The sequence below is a fragment of the Neolamprologus multifasciatus genome, chromosome 3 (assembly GCF_963576455.1).
Source record: "Neolamprologus multifasciatus chromosome 3, fNeoMul1.2, whole genome shotgun sequence".
NCBI classification, from domain to species: Eukaryota; Metazoa; Chordata; class Actinopteri; order Cichliformes; family Cichlidae; genus Neolamprologus; species Neolamprologus multifasciatus.
This window is the reverse complement of record NC_140441.1, coordinates 11292061-11311594: the sequence shown is the minus strand read 5'-3', so window position 1 is coordinate 11311594 and position 19534 is coordinate 11292061. Positions and strand designations below refer to the sequence as shown.

At 42.7% G+C, this 19534-nt stretch overlaps 1 pseudogene across 1 annotated transcript; it reads right to left on the bottom strand.

The window, feature by feature from the left end:
- Positions 1–10675: 10675 nt before the first annotated feature.
- On the bottom strand, positions 10676–18517 carry LOC146521601 (alpha-tectorin-like; annotated as a pseudogene). Its single transcript, XR_014873463.1, has 13 exons — positions 17717–18517; positions 17022–17257; positions 16643–16799; positions 16428–16515; positions 16257–16319; positions 15915–16114; positions 15664–15795; positions 15383–15570; positions 14851–15002; positions 14504–14749; positions 14262–14421; positions 12792–12878; positions 10676–12082 (listed from the first exon to the last, which is right to left on the bottom strand). The product of XR_014873463.1 is annotated as an alpha-tectorin-like (transcript).
- Positions 18518–19534: the final 1017 nt, after the last annotated feature.

Sequence of the window (19534 nt, the reverse complement as noted above, 5' to 3'; positions counted from 1 at the left end):
GAGGGCATCAGTCACCGGCAGGGAGTGTGGTGAGGGGAGATAGGCCTCCACACTTTGGAGGGCCTTGGAGTTCCCAGAGAGGTGAAGTCTAAGACCCGACCTGACATATAGACACAGACGAACAGGCACACACAGACACAGACATGCATTCCCACCCTCATGCACACATATACAAACACTCAGCACTCACCCAACGCAGGAATAAACGTAAATGGACATGTACACACAATCACACTCCCCAAACATACTCTATACCCCGGGTCCAGGTATCCTCACCCCCAGAGATGGAAACGGCACCCAGACCCAAGAGATGTTACCCTTCCCTCCGGGGTGGAGGCAAGCAGACCGCCCCAGGCTCCGCAGCAGCAGGGAGGCCAATCGGACAGCCAGCATCTCTTCCCAGCCCCCCCGCCCCGATGGCTAGCAGAGAACAGGGGTGTGTTAAGACCCCATACCTCCCTCCTCCCGCTCAAGTGTAGTGTTGCTGCGTGTTGCTCTAAAGTGTATTTAAAACAAGGGAGAGCATGGTGCTGCTGCCAGAGAGCAGCAGGTGTTAGCACGGCCCCTCCCGAGAACCCTCAATGTCTACAGATCAACACTGTTGATTCTACATTAAACAGAAGAGCAGTGACGTGGGTGCAGGTCTCCACGACTCCAGCCATACAGGTGCAGTGGGCGGCTTCAACCTTCCCTGTGATGCTCACAGTGACCCATGCCTGCAATGCTGGTTCATTCAGTCTTTGAGAGTGCAGTGCCTGAAACACACACAAAGTTAATTTAAAGACAAGAACTATGAGCCAAGGCCGACATAAATGTGTTTAATCTACTTTATCATAAATGTAACAAAGTGTTTAGAAAGTTAGCACATACATGTAATTTTTCATTTCTTTATGTGTCCATCTATAGAACGCTGCATGTTATAGTGTAAATCTGCCTGTTCTCTGTCAGAAACCTGCAGAAAATGAACCTAAAGTATGTAATGCAAGGATGTCATCACTTTAGAGATGGAGAAAGCATAAAGTGACAATTATGAATCACTTAATATGATAAAGAGATTCTGCAGGTCATTAATCAATGTATAAAATTAAAATAAAATGTATTTTTAGTGACACAAGATACAAATATGGAAGCAAGATGTATTATCGCTCAGTTTGGGGAAATTGTGGGTAGCCTGCAAGGGCCTCAACTTCTCCATTCCCACAATGTGCAACAAATGGGCACAGCTGATCTTCAACAGTGGAACATCGGCCAGTTACTTCCAACTTTAACGCAGCTTGTAGTCTTGGAGAGCAGCACACCAAAACTGCATGCACAACTTCTGCTAACAGTGGAAACGGATTAAGAAATCCATGCAAACAGATTCATAAACCGAAAGAATATTATTTTACAGGATCAATTATCATATCAGCCACTGGCTGATCACAAACCCTGAGGGTGTATACGAGAAGCAAAAGAAGCAGAGGGAATATCCCATTTAAGTTTAGATAGTATTTGTAAAGATATTGACCATATCCTTTTCTGAAAGTGTGGATATAATGGATGGGGTAAGGTACTGACATGCTACAACTTTATAGTTGTTAGATTCTGGGTACAAGTATACATACCCATCTTGTACATGATTTTAATATTATTATTATTATTATTATTATTATTATTATTATTATTATTATTATCATCCTACCCAATTACATGTTTCTTTTAATCAGAGTATGCTGTTTTAATGACTTTACAATATCATTTACATTGTGTTCCTTACATTTTCCCTAATTGTATGTTATATTAATCCTATATTTCCGTTTTAATATTTCTAATGTTTGCCTTGTTTTCTTCACTGTCTGGTCTGCCTCTGTCTCGCCTGTATGGATGCATTTACACCTAAATGTCCCCAACAAAGAATGTTTTAATTCACCACTATTCCAGTGAAACATGAGTCTCCCATCTTCCTGCTACCGGTCTCGAGTTTTTGTTCACCAAAGCACACACCAACTTCATACTGACAGACAGATCACTGCCCTTTTCCCACCTTGTCTGACCGTGTTTTGTGGCTTTGGTTCAGTTCACTTCACCTCACTCTTCCCCATTCTTGTCATTAAATCAGGCCGTTCTGCAACCATGACAGCCATTCACTCTATGGCTTTATTCGTGGTGTATTTTACCTCTTCACCAAAGGCTGTTCTCGTTTCCAACATTATATTTGCAGTGTTCGTCTATCTATCAATATCTGCGGAGTATTTTTTTTAAACGAGTATCCTATTTTCTAAAGCACAGCATGTAAAGGGTAGCTCGGTTAGCAGGATGCTAGCATGTAACGCTTAGTAAGACACGCCTCAGACGAGTTGAGCAAAGACCCCGTCTGTGTACTTTATACGTGAGCAACGGATTTAAATAAAATTAACGTTTCAAAAGACAAACTTGAAGATAAAAAACAATACACTTACCGGAGAACCGCCAGGGTTTGCCGCTGCCATCTTGCCGCTCCTAAATTCAAAACTGCCTCTGCAGACAGGCAGGGGAGGCGTGGAAATTGTCTTTGAGTTAGTCAAACGTTTTCCTTAGTTTGAGTAGATGATAAAATAAAATAAAAATAAATGGGATTTTAAGTAGGACTAGGCGTTCTGTAATGATCTCTATTTAGGAGAAAAACTTAATCACTCACCTGACACCAACAGTGTCATGTGATTAAGCATCGTAATTTAATTGGCTGAGAGCCGCTCGACTCGATCTAGTGCTGATTGCTCTGGCTTGGGTCACTCAAGTTCATCAATTTTGCAGTTGAATTTTTGCAGGTGAATTTTTGCAGGTGAATTTTTTGCAGGTGAATTTTTGCAGGTGAATTTTTTGCAGGTGAATTTTTGCAGGTGACTTTTTTGCAGGTGAATTTTTTGCAGGTGAATTTTTGCAGGTGAATATTTTTGCAGGGAAATTTGGAGGATAAAAATTCAGTCTTATAAATTCAATGTCTAAAAATACTTGAATTCTGATGATACTATATTTCTTCCATAGTCGTCTGTAGCCTGCCAGTCCAGGATCAGGGTGATGGTCCATCTCAAATACAGACGATAAGCAGATAGGAGGAAGAAGTTGGAGTTGATTGGCTGAAAGGAAAACAAGTGATGTGGCAGAGATGATGGAGTGTTGTTCAGCAGTCACACTGAGGTCTGGTTTATCTTCTCAGGTGGTTTCCACAGTGACTTGGACTGCACAACAGGTTGATGACTTCAATGATGATCCCTGACATCTGATTGGTCCTGATCCAGATCCTGGATGTGTGAAAGGTTGAGCTCAGGGCTGCTGTGAATGCCCACAGCTGGAATATGCAGTTGTTTTAGTGAAAGCTTCATGGGACAAAGACTAAATTGTTGTCTATGAAAAACGATGACTCTACACCTCATCTTTACTCAGTTTTATTGGACTCTCGGTGATGGGAAGAGTGTCTGTAATTAGTATGGAATGATATTATGGGATGTTGGTGAATGTATATCTTTGAAATACAAATTAAATGAACTGAACTGAACTCAGATAAGTATATATGTAGTACATCAACAGTCCTGAAACATATAAGGACCTCCCAGGAGGCCTTGAGATTTGTAGGCTGTCAAATGTTGGATTAGAGTCAACACTAATGACTCTTTTGTCTTGTACATCCTAAATATAAACACATCTGTGTTCATAGGTCTCATAAATCCACAAGTGTTAAAGCCTTCAACCACAGAAGTATTTTTACTTTGTAAAAATTTGTCGGGTATAAAGATGTGAAAGTATCTAGCATTTGACAGGAAAATGAAAGGATTGGAGTTTGAGAAAACTATAGTTTGTGGGCAAAAATTGCTTCATAGAAAATTGAAGAGATATATATATATATTAGGGGTGCAACTATACACAAAATTCACGATTCGGTTCGGTTCGGTTCCATACTTTGGTGTCACGGTTCGATATTTTTTCGATACAAAAAAATGTTCATGCTTTTTTAATTTGTCATTTATTAAAATTATAAATATATATTTTAAATTTAATGTTGATGAAACAAAGTAATAAACTAATAAATCTATCTGATCGAGAAATCACTCATCTTTGGAAAAGAGAGTTTATTACAGAGAAATGGCTCTTTCCAAAATAAAAGCTATACTATACGCTTCTTCTGGGCTATATTCTCAGCAGCATATTAAACATATCAGGTCCCCATAAGGAGAATCATGTGCTAACGGCTGTCTAAATGACTCCGGTAAAGTTTATAGCATGCGTGCTTGTTGTTTTTGTCTGCTTCCGCTTGTCTTTGCACTAGGATGATGTCGGCGTAAATGTGCAGTCATATTCGTTGTGTTCCCACTAGTGCTGTCAGCGTTAATCTGAAATGAGGTTAACACCACAACACAGCAAATCTCCGTTAACGAGCTACCTCGGATCGCCCCGTGCGTGCGGCTGGACGGCGACAACACGTTAACGAGCAAACTGCGCTAACGCAGTAGTTCCCACCCATGTAATTGAGCATTGCATGGCACATCCGACATACGGTTTTACTTTTGTCCATGACGCGCTTACCTTCAGGGTCATACTTCACACCAAAATAGTTCCAAAGGCCAGATCTGAATGAGGGTGGGGGAGGTTCAATTTGTCATGTTGCAACGAGCTTAGCTTCTGTCTTGCTAGCTTGCGCTGCGCTCAGTGGATCTGCACTCGATAGTGCAACCTAGGCGGAGTAGTCGAACGCAGATCCACTGAGCTTTCAACACAGAAAGCATCGTCAGAAGAAAAGTTGATAAAATAAATTTAAAATTTTGTATTGTTTGATACATATGCGTACCGAACCGAAAGCACTGTATCAAATGTACAGAATGCACCCCTAATATATATATATATATATATATATATATATATATATATATATATATATATATATATATATATATATATATTCAAAGGTTAAAATATCAGTACTACAATCTAAATATCAGGAGAGCAAATCAGTATGCTTTCAGATGTGTGGCTACATGTTGGTGACCTTTTCCTGGATTCTAGCTCCACTGACAGGTCAGTCATGACTGGTAATCGGCGTGGGTGGCATGTTGAACCTCGCCTCATCAATTAACATCACATTTAGGAGGTCAATTGAAAATAAATGAGAATATATATATATATATACACACACACCCAGCACGCCCCTGCGAGCGGTTTTATCCTTCAAGCTTGGGTCCTCAAACCAGAGGCCTGGGAGCTTGAGGGTCCTGCGCAGTATCTTAGTTGTTCCCAGGACTGCGCTCTTCTGGACAGAGATCTCCGATGTTGTTCCCGGGATCTGCTGGAGCCACTCGCCTTGCTTGGGAGTCACCGCACCTAGTGCTCCGATTACCACGGGGACCACCGTTACCTTCACCCTCCACATCCTCTCGAACTCTTCTCTGAGCCCTTGGTATTTCTCCAGCTTCTCATGTTCCTTCTTTCTGATGTTGCTGTCATTCGGGACCGCTACATCGATCACTACGGCCGTCTTCTTCTGTTTGTCTACCACCACTATGTCTGGTTGGTTAGCCACCATTTTGTCCGTCTGTATCTGGAAGTCCCACAGGATCTTAGCTCGGTCATTCTCCACCACCCTTGGGGGCATCTCCCATTTTGACCTCGGAACTTCCAGGCCATATTCGGCACAGATGTTTCTGTATACTATGCCGGCCACTTGGTTATGGCGTTCCATGTATGCCCTGCCTGCTAGCATCTTGCACCCTGCTGGTATGCGCTGGATTGTCTCAGGGACATCTTTACACAGCCTGCACCTGGGGTCTTGCCTGGTGTGATAGACCCCAGCCTCTATGGATCTTGTACTCAGAGCTTGTTCTTGTGCTGCCATGATTAGTGCCTCAGTGCTGTCTTTCAGTCCAGCTTTGTCCAGCCACTGGTAGGATTTCTGGATATCAGCCACCTCCTCTATCTGCCGGTGGTACATACCTTGCAGGGGCCTGTCCTTCCATGATGGTTCCTCGTCTCCCTCCTCTTTCTTGGGTTTCTGCTGCCTGAGGTATTCACTGAGCATGCTGTCAGTTGGGGCCATCTTCGTGATGTATTCTTGGATGTTCGTTGTCTCATCCTGGACTGTGGTTCTGACACTCACCAGTCCCCGGCCCCCTTCCTTCCGCTTAGCGTACAGCCTCACTGTGCTGGACTTGGGGTGAAACCCTCCATGCATGGTAAGGAGCTTTCATGTCTTTATGTCAGTGGCTTCTATCTCCTCCTTTGGCCAACTTAATATAACAGCTGGGTACCTGATCACGGGCATGGCGTAGGTGTTGATAGCCCGGATCTTGTTCTTACCGTTCAGCTGACTCCTCAGGACTAGCCTGACCCTCTGCAGGTACTTGGTGGTTGCAGCTTTTCTAGCGGCCTCTTCATGGTTCCCATTCGCCTGTGCGATCCCCAGGTACTTGTAACTGTCCTCTATGTCTGCAATGTTGCCTTCTGGTAGCTCGATCCCCTCAGTTCGGACTACCTTCCCTCTCTTTGTTATCATCCAACTACACTTCTCCAGCCCGAATCACATCCCGATGTCATTGCTGTATATCCTGGTAGTGTGGATCAGTGAATCAATGTCTCGTTCACTCTTGGCATACAGCTTGATGTCATCCATGTACAGGAGGTGGCTGACAACTGCTCCATTCCGTAGTCGGTATCCGTAGCCAGTCTTGTTAATGATCTCACTGAGGGGGTTCAGGCCTATGCAGAACAGCAGTGGGGACAGAGCATCTCCTTGTTAGATCCCGCACTTGATGGTACCTTGTGCTATGGGCTTGGAGTTGGCCTCTAGTGTTGTACACCACATCCCAATTGAGTTCCTGATGAAGGCTCTCAGGGTCCTGTTGATCTTATATAGTTCTAGGCATTCCAGGATCCAGGTGTGGGGCATTGAGTCATAGGCCTTCTTGTAATCAATCCAGGCAGTGCACAGGTTGGTCAGTCTGGTCCTGCAGTCTCGGCTGACTGCTTGGTCTGCCAGTAGCTGGTGTTTTGCCCATCCCTTTCTGTGCCCCGCTCATGTATTAACCCATGTGCCTGTTCATCTTAGCCGCTATGATACCTGACAGGAGCTTCCACGTGGTGCTAAGGCAGGTTATTGGTCGGTAGTTGGAGGGGACCGGCCCCTTCTGGGGGTCCTTGAGGATCAGGACTGTCCGGCCTTCGGTTAGCCATTCCGGGTGTCTCTCGTCAACTAGCAGCTGGTTCATTTGTGCTGCCAAGCGCTCGTGAAGTGCAGTCAGCTTCTTCAGCCAGTAGGCGTGAACCATGTCAGGGCCTGGTGCTGTCCAACTCTTCATACTGGAGACCCTTTCTTGGATATCTGCCACTGTGATGGTTACTGGACCCTGTTCGGGGAGGTCGCTGTGGTCTGCCCTCAGATCCACTAGCCACTATCTCTCTGGTGTACCTCCTCAAGCGGCTGGCCAAGGCTGTGAGTCGTTGCTTGGCAGTTTCCAAGGCCTCATGTATGGACAGCTTCCTGTACTTCTTAGGCACCTTCCTCATCGCGCCTTTCTGCAACTCCGATAGTTGGCTAACCTCCCTCCGTGCTACCTTGATCTTAGCCTCTAGCCTCCTTCTCCATGGAGGGTACTGCCCCTTGTGGCTGTTCAACTTGTAGCCAAGCATCTCACTGATCACTGCTGCCGTATTGTAGATCAGCTTGTCGGTGTCGGTAATCGTGGCTGTAGGTATCGTCCGTAGTGCTGCATTAACATCATCTAGCAGACCTTCTGAGGGAACTTCACGTAATCTTGGTAACCGGCTGCGGGGGGTTCAGGTTTCAAGCTTGGTCATGATCCTATCTTTCAGGTCAGTTCCTCTCGCACTCAACGATCCTTCTGCTATCGCACTTGGGGCTTGGTACCCAATCTCGGGTGGGGGTGATGATATCTCCCCCCTGACCTGGCGTCCTGGTTCCCCTTGCCGTAGCATTTATGTTGTACCTTGTCAATCTCTAGCTGTGAGAGCAGCCCCTTCTTTCGAATGTTGGAACACTGAGCTACTAGTTGTTTAGCCGTCATTGTGGATGTTGGGTATCGAAGAATCCATAGGTCCCTAATCCTATTCATGTAACCCCTTCCGCCAGGGTTACTTGCGTAGTAGCATTCCAACAACGCCCTGTTTTCGTCTCTTGCCCACCGATGCCTTCTTGTTCCAGTAGCCCACTTCTCGTCAGGGTGCCCTATATATATATATATATATATATATATATATATATATATATATATATATATATATATATACCAGGGTGAATCATTGAATTAGGAGTAGTATAATTAGTTAGTTAGAGGTGCATTCAAAAAAAGTAGAAAAAAAGAATTTTATTTTATTTAAATTCTTAATCTTTAAGGACAATGTTGCTGGTATTAACTGAATTATACCAGTTAAATACATTTCATTTGACTAGAGTCCAGTAAATAGAACAGTTTGCACTTTATCTTTGTTGCCTATGTTAAGACTGCATTTGGGGTAGAAAGTTTGTGTGTGCTACCAGGTTACTTGCAACAACATGAAAATGGCATGATGAGATGTTCGTATGTACATTACGAACATCTCATCATGGCTCCCGATTCATTTTTCCCACCAGAGTCATTCTGTCTTGTGTACCTGCTTGCTCACACTCACCACAGCTGTAGAAGCACAGCTGGATCAAGGGTATTTTTGGGTTAACGGCATATGAAGAATCTTTGCAACACTGGTCAAGAGTATCTGCAATGTGCATGTTTTAAAAATCTTATATTGTGATAAAATGGCTACACATGATTTCTCAATGTTGTCAGTGTGTTGGTGGTGAGTTAAATAACACACGGATGAACACAGCAGCACATTTTTCACACCCTAAAATGTCTTAAAGTCCCAAAATTTTACTTAAGTCAAACTCTTACCCACTTTATTCCCAGTGTGAGCGGAAATCAGCATTATGACTAATAAAATGAATTCCAGTTTATTCAATAAATATCCATCTTTAAACACTGACTTGTGTGTGGAGCTGCTCAGCTTCAGGACAAACTGAGCAGTGACAGGAAGCTGCCAGGAGGTGGCAGCACACAAAAACAACTGTACCAGAGGAGCTTCAGTCGAGTCAAAAACAGGTGTCACACAGCTGGCAATGTGATGGCTGTTTATTTCATGTCTATTTCATGGTGAAACTGGTAAAACAAAAACCTTCCTGTTGTGTTAAAAAAAAACCTGCCCAGCTTTTAGTTTTTAGATGCATAAAAGTATCTTTTAAATTTGTTTATTGGACCAAGGTTTTATTTGACTTTGTCAGGAATCTCTAATTAAACAGTAAGAGACAAAAAATAGAATTTCACTAAATTATGAAATGCTCTGGTGAAAGTCATGATGTTTGTAATGAGTATGAAATGTGGATCATATCTTTGCTGAAGATGAGGAAGAACCAGAACAGCAAAGCAATATGGATGAGCCTCTTCCTGAGGACGATACAGATCCACTAGTGAACAAAAATACATCTGATGAGCCTGAGGAGGTCAATCCCTGGACATAAGCCTTTCCTTCGGACTGAGAATGATCACATCCAGTGTTAAACAGATGTACCAGTTTGTACAGCAGTGGCTCTGACCTTTCTAAATGGGCCACACCTGACCTCACTCCCAGCTGACTGAGAGTCATCAACTGTAAATGATGTAATCTCTAGTAGTCACAGCTTAAACACTTCATAATCATGGCATTGTTGCTGAAATAACATTACATGTCATTAAGTAAAAAGGATTCTTTCACCTGTAATCTTATGAGGCTGTTTGTGTTCTGGTTGTGTTGTCAAATAACTTATAAAGTCTTCTAAAGGAAACTGTCATGGTCCTGGGTCACTGATCCACTCCTTTGTGTTTGTGGACCTCTTGAATCTTGATTAATCATTGATTAATCATCATATGTTTCTAGAGTGACTCATATTTCCTAGTTTAGTTTTCTTACATTTATTCATTTTTCTGATTGTGTTAATCCCTCGTGCTTCCGGTTTAGTTCTCTTAGTGTTTTCCTTTCCCTGTGTGTTGTCCGCAGTGTTTGTCAGTCTTGTTGTCATGTCCCGTTTATTATAGTTGTCGTCTCTTTAGCACACTCCTTACACACTCCCTCGCCCTCAGCGTCCCTCTCTCTCACTCCGTTAGTGGTGTCTCTGTGTTTCGTCTTCCATATCTGTTCCAGTGTGGCTCTCCATGTGTGTCATCTCGTCTCCCCAGTCTGTCATGTGTTTCATGTCTGCTTGTTACCTGTCCTCTTGTCAAGTTCGCATGTCTTTGTCTTTGTCTGGGTCTCAGTGTGAGTGTCACTTATTGTTTTATTATGAAGCTACCTCATCTCATGTGTTTTATTTTCAGTTTTGCTTCCCTTGTTCTGTTTGTCAGATTTATTCCATCTGTGTTTGCCCCTGTTGCCCATCCTCTCATGATCCTGTGTATTTCTGAGTCCCCAGTTTTAGTTTTGGTTCTCAGGAATAAAGCTGTTTAAGTTCATGTGTCGTCTCTGGGGTCCTGCATTTGGATCCACACTGTGTGTGGTCTTGCAGACTGGGTCTGGGGCACAGGCTGTATCCAGAGGAGACCTGTTGTATTTTACATCATAAACCTGAAATTTGAGTTTATCAGTCCAGTCAGATTCCTTTTGGACCACATTTCTCTTTTCCTAAGTCCTTATCAATTCTCCTTCACACATTTCCTTGACTTCATGACCAGGAAAAGTGGCTATTCCAATGTACCAAATCACTAAGGACATAAAAACTCATCTCCACAGCAAAACAACAAGTAGTGAAGAGAGGAATAACAAACACAGGGACATGACAATGAAAAGAAATGACAGAGAAAAGCGAACAAAGGCAGCATGGGAAGACAAAGCAGTCAAAAAATATTTGACTGCTTGATCTACATGTAAAATAAAGTAGCGATATAGATCAGACTCTCCACCATTTAGTCTTAGAACTGAAGAAGAAGCTTTTCGTTCTTCAAGAAACTTAAGCAAGTCCAGTGGCTTCTTTGTAAGCTGCTTTGACTCTTTTACCCAACAGTATTTTAATGGGTTCTTATCTTACATCAAATCAGCTTCTGAACCAAAAAAACTGAAAGAAACTGAGATTGGTTTTTAATCATCCCTTTATTTGATTTTTTCCCCTATTCTAATGGAACAAATAATGAATAATATGGGAGATGGAGAGAAGCAGCTCAAATCAACAAAACAGACCAGCTCCACTGTTTAAAAAAAAACAAAACAAAAAACCTCAAACATCTGCCATGGTCTCAGATTCAGCTGAATGCTGCTGTTGTTGGATAGGACAGTATTCTGTCACGCAGTGATTCAGTCTTTACTGACATGTGCCAATAAATCTGATCACCTTATCAGTTTGTCCACCTTAATAACCTTGAATTTCTATAACCATCGACAAAATCAGGTGCTGTCCTTCCTCCCTCAACTTTGACAGGTCTTGTTTCCAACATTATCTATGTGCAGCATATTTAATCAGACTCTGAAACCTAAAACATTTCTTGAGTTTAATTAATTGGTCTCCTAAGAAACTATAATTAGAAATCCACCCACATACCATCAACAAGAAAACCAAGAGTAGGAAAATAAATGATAAAACTCTCCTTCTAATGATTCACCATGGCAAAGAGCTGATGTTAACATACTTCAGTACCTTTAAAGCAGCCTTTTGTTTTAACAGTCCCCTAATCTTTGCATTTTTTGTCAAATGCTCGATAGTTTCATGCCTTCATGAATAGAAAAGTCTTCAGCTTATATAAACCTGAGAGGTAAACACGCCAACAAGTCATTACTCTCAACTCCAATCCAACATTTGACAACTTAGAGGATTCCTGAAAGGTCCTCAAGTGCCTCCATGCATACTTGGATATATTTTAGGAGTGTTTATGTACCACATAGATATTCATTTGGATATATATCAAAAACAGACACTATTCCCTTCACCAAGATATCAATAAAACAGTGTAAACATCAGGTATAGAGTCATTATCTGTTAGAGACGACAGTTTGTTCTTGTCTTCATTTCCACTTCAACATCATTTCCACTGCTGTGGTCAGTCCGTGTCACCATGGAAACCACCTGAGAAGATAAACCAGACCACAGCGTGACTGCTGAACAACCCTCCATCCTCTCTGTCACATCCCTTAGGTTTCTTTTCAGCCAATCACCTGCCACTTCTTCGTCCTATTATAATTAGTCATTGAGATGGACCTTCACACTGATCCTGGACTGTCAGGCTACAAACAACCAACAAGAACATTTCACTCACTCAGATCAAACTCATAGGATGGAAAGTTTAGAAACATTTATTTTTATTGGCCCTTTTCAGCCTAATTGACAGATACAAGAAATTACAGGAAAGCAGAGGGAGGGAGAGAGAGAGCGGAAGATACGTGGCAAAGGACCGCGAGCCAGACTCAAACCCGGGCTGGCCACTCTCAGTCATAGGTCATGTGGTTCCCTGCTCAACACACTGAGTTTATAGATTTATTATGGCAATACTGAAAACATTTGCTTCAAGTAATTGAAAAGACATGAAATCAAAGTCCATCAGTAAAATTATTGTAGCATTTCTTTCAGCCTTTATCAGTGAGGTTTGACATGTGTCTGTTAAATTTACTGGAGAGTTTTCTCTGTCTGAATCATTTTGCTGCTTTAACTTCACTGATCTCTTCCCCCACAAGTTTTTTTTCCCTTTTGTTCAGTCAGACCTCCTTTAGTAATAAACATAACTGATTGTCAGCACAGGTCTCAGAATGGTGTCATCGAAAACAACAAACTCTCTCACCTAATGAGTCCAGGCCATGCTGATGAAGGCTTCACCTTCATATTTGGACCTGGCAGATCTGCGTCTGCGAGCACCTGCAGGACAAGTCTAAAGACAAAGAGAGACAAAGTCCAGACTTTAGAAGATCAACACTGATCCTTTCATTCAGGACTGAATCTGCTGAGAACATTTGAGCTTTTGTGTCAGAATCTTTTAATTCAACTATTTTAATGTTTTCTTCTACTTTTATAAAAACAAGAATAAATTAAATCAGTTTAATAACCATAACAGATGAGGGTTTAACTTGATGTCACATGTCAGATGGCACTAAACATCTTCTAAAGCACTTATTTCTTAAATTCAGCTTCAGTGTTGAATCTATGGCAACTTTTAAAGAGCAGAGCTCTGTGGTGTAAATTGGCCTTTACATATTTATATACTGTAGTAGTAATTTAAGTCCACTTTAACAGACGCAGAATTAGGACACAGTCTTGTTCAGACAAACATCTTGCATAAAATCAGTAAAATGCAGCCATATTTAATAAAGAAGCTGTACCGGGACCAGTGTTGGTCAAGTTACTTGAAAAAAGTAATCAGTAACTAATTACTGATTACTTCCCCCAAAAAGTAATCCCGTTACTTTACTGATTACTTATTTTCAAAAGTAATTAATTACTTAGTTACTTAGTTACTTAATCCATCATACAAAATGTAATCAAATGGAAAAGTCTCTTTTTAAAACTTGTTTTATTAGTTTAAATCTTTTAACTTTATGCATCAAGCAAACATTTAATTATATGCAACATTCTCTGACTGGAAGAAATTTGTTCAATATTTAAACCTATTTTCTGCACATTCCAGCACATAAAATAAAATATGTTTTGTGTTTACACTCACTCTTTCAAATAGATGCAAGTAAAACACAACAGAAAATAAATAACATCAAAGACTAGCGGTCCTTTTGCTCTATTTTCACCTGTAAAGCAGGAGTGGGTGGGCGGAGGTTTACCCTGGTGCAGGTGTGCACAGCGGTCAGTGGAAGAATCCGCTAGTTTCTCTGTGAGTTTCCCATTACGTCGTTGCGCACTCGGTGCTTGCTTGGAAGTTTAGGGTTTTTTTCGCTGTAAAAAGAAGTTTTCTTCCCACGCACAATGGACACTAATGTTTTTGTCACTTTTTATGGAATCAAACTCAAAGTAAGGTCAGTACTTCCACGCTTTAAACGCTGCACGCTCATACTCTCTCCGCACTCGATATATTATCCATTGTTGATCTGCACACAGCTGTTGTCACCAACGTCGCACTCGCTTACGTCACTGTCATGAGACATTCTCGCAAAAAAATCACGTTTTTAGTAACGCAGTAACGCAGCGTTCCTACGGGAAAGTAACGGTAATCTAATTACCGTTTTTGCAGTAGTAATCCCTTACTTTACTTGTTACTTGAAAAAAGTAATCGGATTACAGTAACGCGTTACTGCCCATCTCTGACCGGGACACAGTTGTTCTGTTTGGGGCACAGGTGGAGTTTGCAGTGCAGGTAGACGTCACCAGAGCTCCCAGTAAACTGGAACATGTTGAAGGAGAAGTAGTTGGAGGTTCCCAGTCCGTTCTCCTCCACCTGCACAGTCTGGTCAGCAGGGTTGGCACAGCTGCTCACAGACAGGAAAACACAATTTGTTCAGGAGTCCATGAGAGAGATCAAAACCACATGACTCTCTGAGTCTGTCTCACCCGTTTATGATCAGGTTGTATCTCGGAGTGCTGTCGGGTGATGGCTGGTTAGTGGCCCAGCAGGAGTCGGTCACCACGACGACCACGTCTCCGTCCAGCCCGTCAGTCTTCAGCTCCACCCAGATCTTCTGGTTCAGCTGCACCTCAGTGCTGGACTCCACAGCTTGTGTGTGGCCGGCATCGGTGAAGCTCTGCATGGTCAGAGTGTAATCCCAAACTCCAGATGTGATGTGCTGGATTACAGAGCTGCAGAACACAAACACACTTCAGCTTTCTCTGACTCACAAACCTCAGGAGAAGCTTCACATCTTAAAGTAATTCAAAGAAAACCAGCAGCCACCACACACCTGTCTCTGATCCTGAAGGTTGCAGTCTTGATGTCCGGCTGAGTTTGGACGCAGGAGAAGTCGATGTAGACTTGGTCGTGACGAGTGATGATGTCAGAGGAGCTGTTCTGGGTCATGATGGTGTTTTTGTAGATCACTTGGCTGTTGTTGGTCTGCAGAGTCACACAATCAGATGTTGCTACTGAATATTTTTGTTCATTTTTCCATGTTCCGTGTTTAAAACCTGACAGTTTTCAGGAGGTGTTAAAAACAACTCTGCTAGTGAGAAGAAATGCAGGAGTAACATTAATGGGGGCTCATCCAGGATATATATAAAAATTCAAACACTAATAAAAGTACTGTAAAGTTAATGGCTGCAGCTTGTTGACCAGGCTAGCAGTGTGAATTCCTGCTTTTTTTGACTGGTTAGTGACAGAAGCTGATTGACTAAAATAAACTTCACAGATCATCAACATGATGAGAAGCGACAGAGGTCAGAGGTAAAGCTGAACCCACAGAAAGATCCCAAACTGGAGGGGGAGATAATACTCACCGTGACCACCGTCCCACAGCTGTTGCTGCTGTTGAAGCTGAATGTCACCATGTTGGTGAGCTCGTCCATCTGACCCCTGCAGGTCGGGTCGTTGAGGTGTAAGGCAGAGTAGTCGATGCCTTTGTCCTCCAGGAGACAACCGACCAGAGTGACTGAAGCAGAGTCCTGCATGCAGATTGTTGGATCACCTGAATGTCACAATATCAGTCAGAAAAATCACAGTTAGAAGTTTTCCTCGATTATTCAGCCCTGTTGTCATGATGATGTCACAGCTGTCGTACCCAAAGAGTTGTTTTCTTGGTACTTGGAGGCAAAAATGGCCCGACAGAAGCAGCGAGTGTCACCACTGTCCGTCTTCTCACCACAGAACTCGTGATCGCTGCAGGTCCTGTCCTGACAGAAGGCCTCAGTGGCTACAGAGGAACACACTGATGTATTATCCTGAAAACATGTGAGCTCTAAAAATCCACAGTTCAATTTTTAAACAAAGAGAGCTTATTAATGTCTTATTAAGGTCTTATTAAGGTCTTACAGCAGCCAGCGTTTGACTTCCAGCCATCCAGAGCGTGGTTGTGTAGACTGCAGGCTCTGGCGTAGGCCTTCAGGAACTGACAGTTGAGTCCGTCCACTGCAGGATATTTACACAAAGTGTCGGTGCAGGCGGTTATGTAGGGCCCTGGGTCGATGTCACTGTTACAGGAGGAGAAGGGCGCCTCCTTCAGGAGATTACAGCTGTACCACCGATGGAAAAACATAAAATAAAGAAAAGTGATCATGTGTGATAAGGTGTTTTTATCTTTCATCTGTGCTAGAGTCACATGATCAAAGTTTAACACAAACAGATGTTTCCTGCTGTGTGGATCAGTCTGCTCACCGTTCAGTCACACTGGTGCAGTTGATCGTGCTGTCAGCAGGTTCACTGTACTGCATCTCACAGCTAGGGGGCGACAAACAACAAAGTTCAAGCTCATTCATATATACACAGAATATCTGCAACATCAGAGTCAGCAGTCAGAGGGACTTTGAGCTTGTGATGAGGTCTTACCTGGTGGAGCTGTACTCAGAGAGTCTCAGGTCACTCAGAGACCTGCTGGAGTTTCCACACAAACCCTCCACAGATGAACCAGCAAGTCCTGCACAGGATCAGGACAGAATGAGTCAGATCAGCATCAATATTCAAACTGGACTAACACAGCAGCTCAATAAATAACAGCACAGTTTAAAGTTTATGTTACAAGAATTAAACTTTATCTTCTGTACCTTCTAAGAGGATCTGTGCAGTGTAGCCATCAAAGAAGACAGAGATGTTGAGGTTGGAGAGCGACAGCTTGGCGATGACTCCAGTTTGGTCCTTAGAGAGCTGCACACCGTGAACCAGCTGAGGCGAACTGCTGAGGGTCAGCATGGAGTCGTCCAGCTGCATCACAGCAGAGACAAAGTGGAGGAAACACTGAGTGAAACATGTCAAACACACAAGCAGGCTGATTTCACAGCAACAACCACTGAGTTCAGCAGCTCTGAAAGAACTGCTTCTAACAGCCCTGAGAAGAACGATGAGAGGAGACACAGCAGAGGATGAGGGAGGACTTTGGATCAGACTCCACTCTTGACACATGAACTGTGGCTGTAGGTCGCTTACCTGAACTCTCCCACCTTGTTCCAGTTGAATGTGATGCCCGTCCACACGCAGCGTCACACTGTCCAAAAAGCTCACATCTTTACGACGTCTGTCCCTGAAGTTCCCCAGAACATGGAAGTCTGGGAGTGACAGTCGAGAACAGAGAGTATGCACAGCGATCCTGGATGGAGTTAATCTGGCCATGGACATTGATGATAGTGGGGCCGGTCACAGTGCAGGTGGAGGCCAACACACAGCTGACAAAAGAAAAGAAAAAAAATGAGCAACCAAAATGATCATCATGAACTGGTGTTCAGTGCTGCAGCCACCAGGGAGAGTTCTCATGTTCAAGACATCTCAAAGAAAGACCTGATGGTGGCGCTACAGAAAATACCAGCATGACAAAGTGAGCAGGCTGCATGATGTGGGACCATCTGCAGCTACATTTAAGCATCAGGAGGAAGCAGTCAGTGTTTTATTGATTCCTGATTCATCAAATAATCCACTTATGAATCAGCAGCTGTGTATGAAGTGTGAGCCTTTTATCAAACTCACTGTTCACTGATGTTTTTGCTCTGATTAGAACTGCTGTTCAAAATGAATTTCAGTCACTGCTGATGTAATACCCACACTTCCTGTTGCTGCTCCTTCACAATAGACAATGAGTCTCTGTGTGATCACAGCTTTTCTTTGAAATACAAAGATACCATATTTACATGTTGTTGCCTTGACTGGAGTTGTGGAGGACTGCGTTCTCATCACAGGTGAGACTCAAGCAGGTTTCTGGATCAGAGCTGATCACTGTACCAGGTTGATACATCTCACCTAAGGATTGAAGAAGGGTTTATTTGAGTTCAAACACTCACAGACTCGTCTAACAACTGTGAGCGCAAACATCACTGCAACTGTCATGGTCTGACAGCCTCCGCAGGACTGCCTGCCTATTGTGTCAGTGTTTTGTGTTTCTCTCTCCGTCCCTCTCTCTCTCTTATGTTCAAGAATGCAATGCATAATCTAGGAAGAACACTACAAATAAAGTTATAAATAATACAAAATAAATAATTAATGTGATGACGAGTGCTCCCAAGAGTGTTCCTGCACTGTGGCTAATTATCCACCATCTTTGGGCTGTCTACTTAACGGTGTGATCGGGCTTCAGTCAGCGCTGGATTATTGTGTGGAACTCGGTAGCACTGCTCGGACGTGTTTTCTGTGTGAAAGCTTACTTTAAGCAAAGGACTGTCTAGTCAGCGTTTTGTATGTGTGTTTTGTCACTAGGAGTCGGGAATGGAGAGAAGTCACGGGTAATTGTTTGGGGGAAGTCACTGCATGTGTGTTATCACTTCACGGCCACAAGCACTGTCAGGAGGTGAAGGAAGAGACCGCAGTTGTGCACTTTCCACTAGGTATTGAACTGTTGTTTATTCACCTCACTGTAAATAAATCCACTGTTTTCTTTAAAGGAGCTCTGCATTCGAATCTGCTCATTCCCACACCACCCCTGACAGCAACATTTAAATAGTTCAATTTTGCAGAATTGAACTATTTAAATACTATTATTACAAATACTATTTACTAGTATTTGTTCAGACAGTCCAAGCATTTTACATGGAATAATGTCTCCATTGCTGCTCCCCTGTTGACTTTTCCTAGTGCTACTTCCTGGAGCAAAATCATTACATGTCTGTATTTGCATTTTTATTTCAATATATTCCAACTTTCAAAGTCAAAATAAACTTTATTGTCATCACTGCTATAAACAATACAGTATATAGAGAGACGACGAGGCTCCAGTTGTCATTTTTCGGCTGTGTCCAGGCAGGAGAAGGACCCAAACGCAAAACTCACCACACCAGAATTAAACTCAAAAAGCTGCTTTATTGCAGAATGGCACGAAAAATATAACTAAACTGGGACATGGATAACTAACACACAGGGAAACACAGCCATGAGGGGGACTACGACACTGACAAAGAGAAACACCGGGCTTAAATACACAGAGGGATAACGAGGGAATGAGACACAGAAGGAGAGCACAGCTGGGAGTAATCAGGCTGGACGAGACAAGGGAAGCAAAACTAGAAACACTCACATGAGACGTGGACCTTCAAAGTAAAATAGGAAACACACTGACTGAACTCAAAACATGTAAACTTAACAGCAACTGAGACAGAACATAGGGAGCTGAAACATGGGACAGAAAGGTAAAGTAGACACAACATGAACATAACGACGCCCACAGGGAAAGAGCAAAACAGAGCACCGAAACACAGGACCTCTTTCAAAATAAAATAGGAAACAATGAAACACTGACATGACTACATGAACTTGACAACATAAGAAACAGACATGAAACACATGAAGGATAAAGCAGGCTTAACACAAGGGTAGAAAACACAAGGGGAATATAATAAGCAAATGAACATAGAAATCTAATGAGCTTAAACATAAACTATAAACAGCAAAATGAACTAAAACTCAAAATGCTGGGTCATAAGACCCAGCATTGTAACACCAGTTCCATCCGGTCCAAA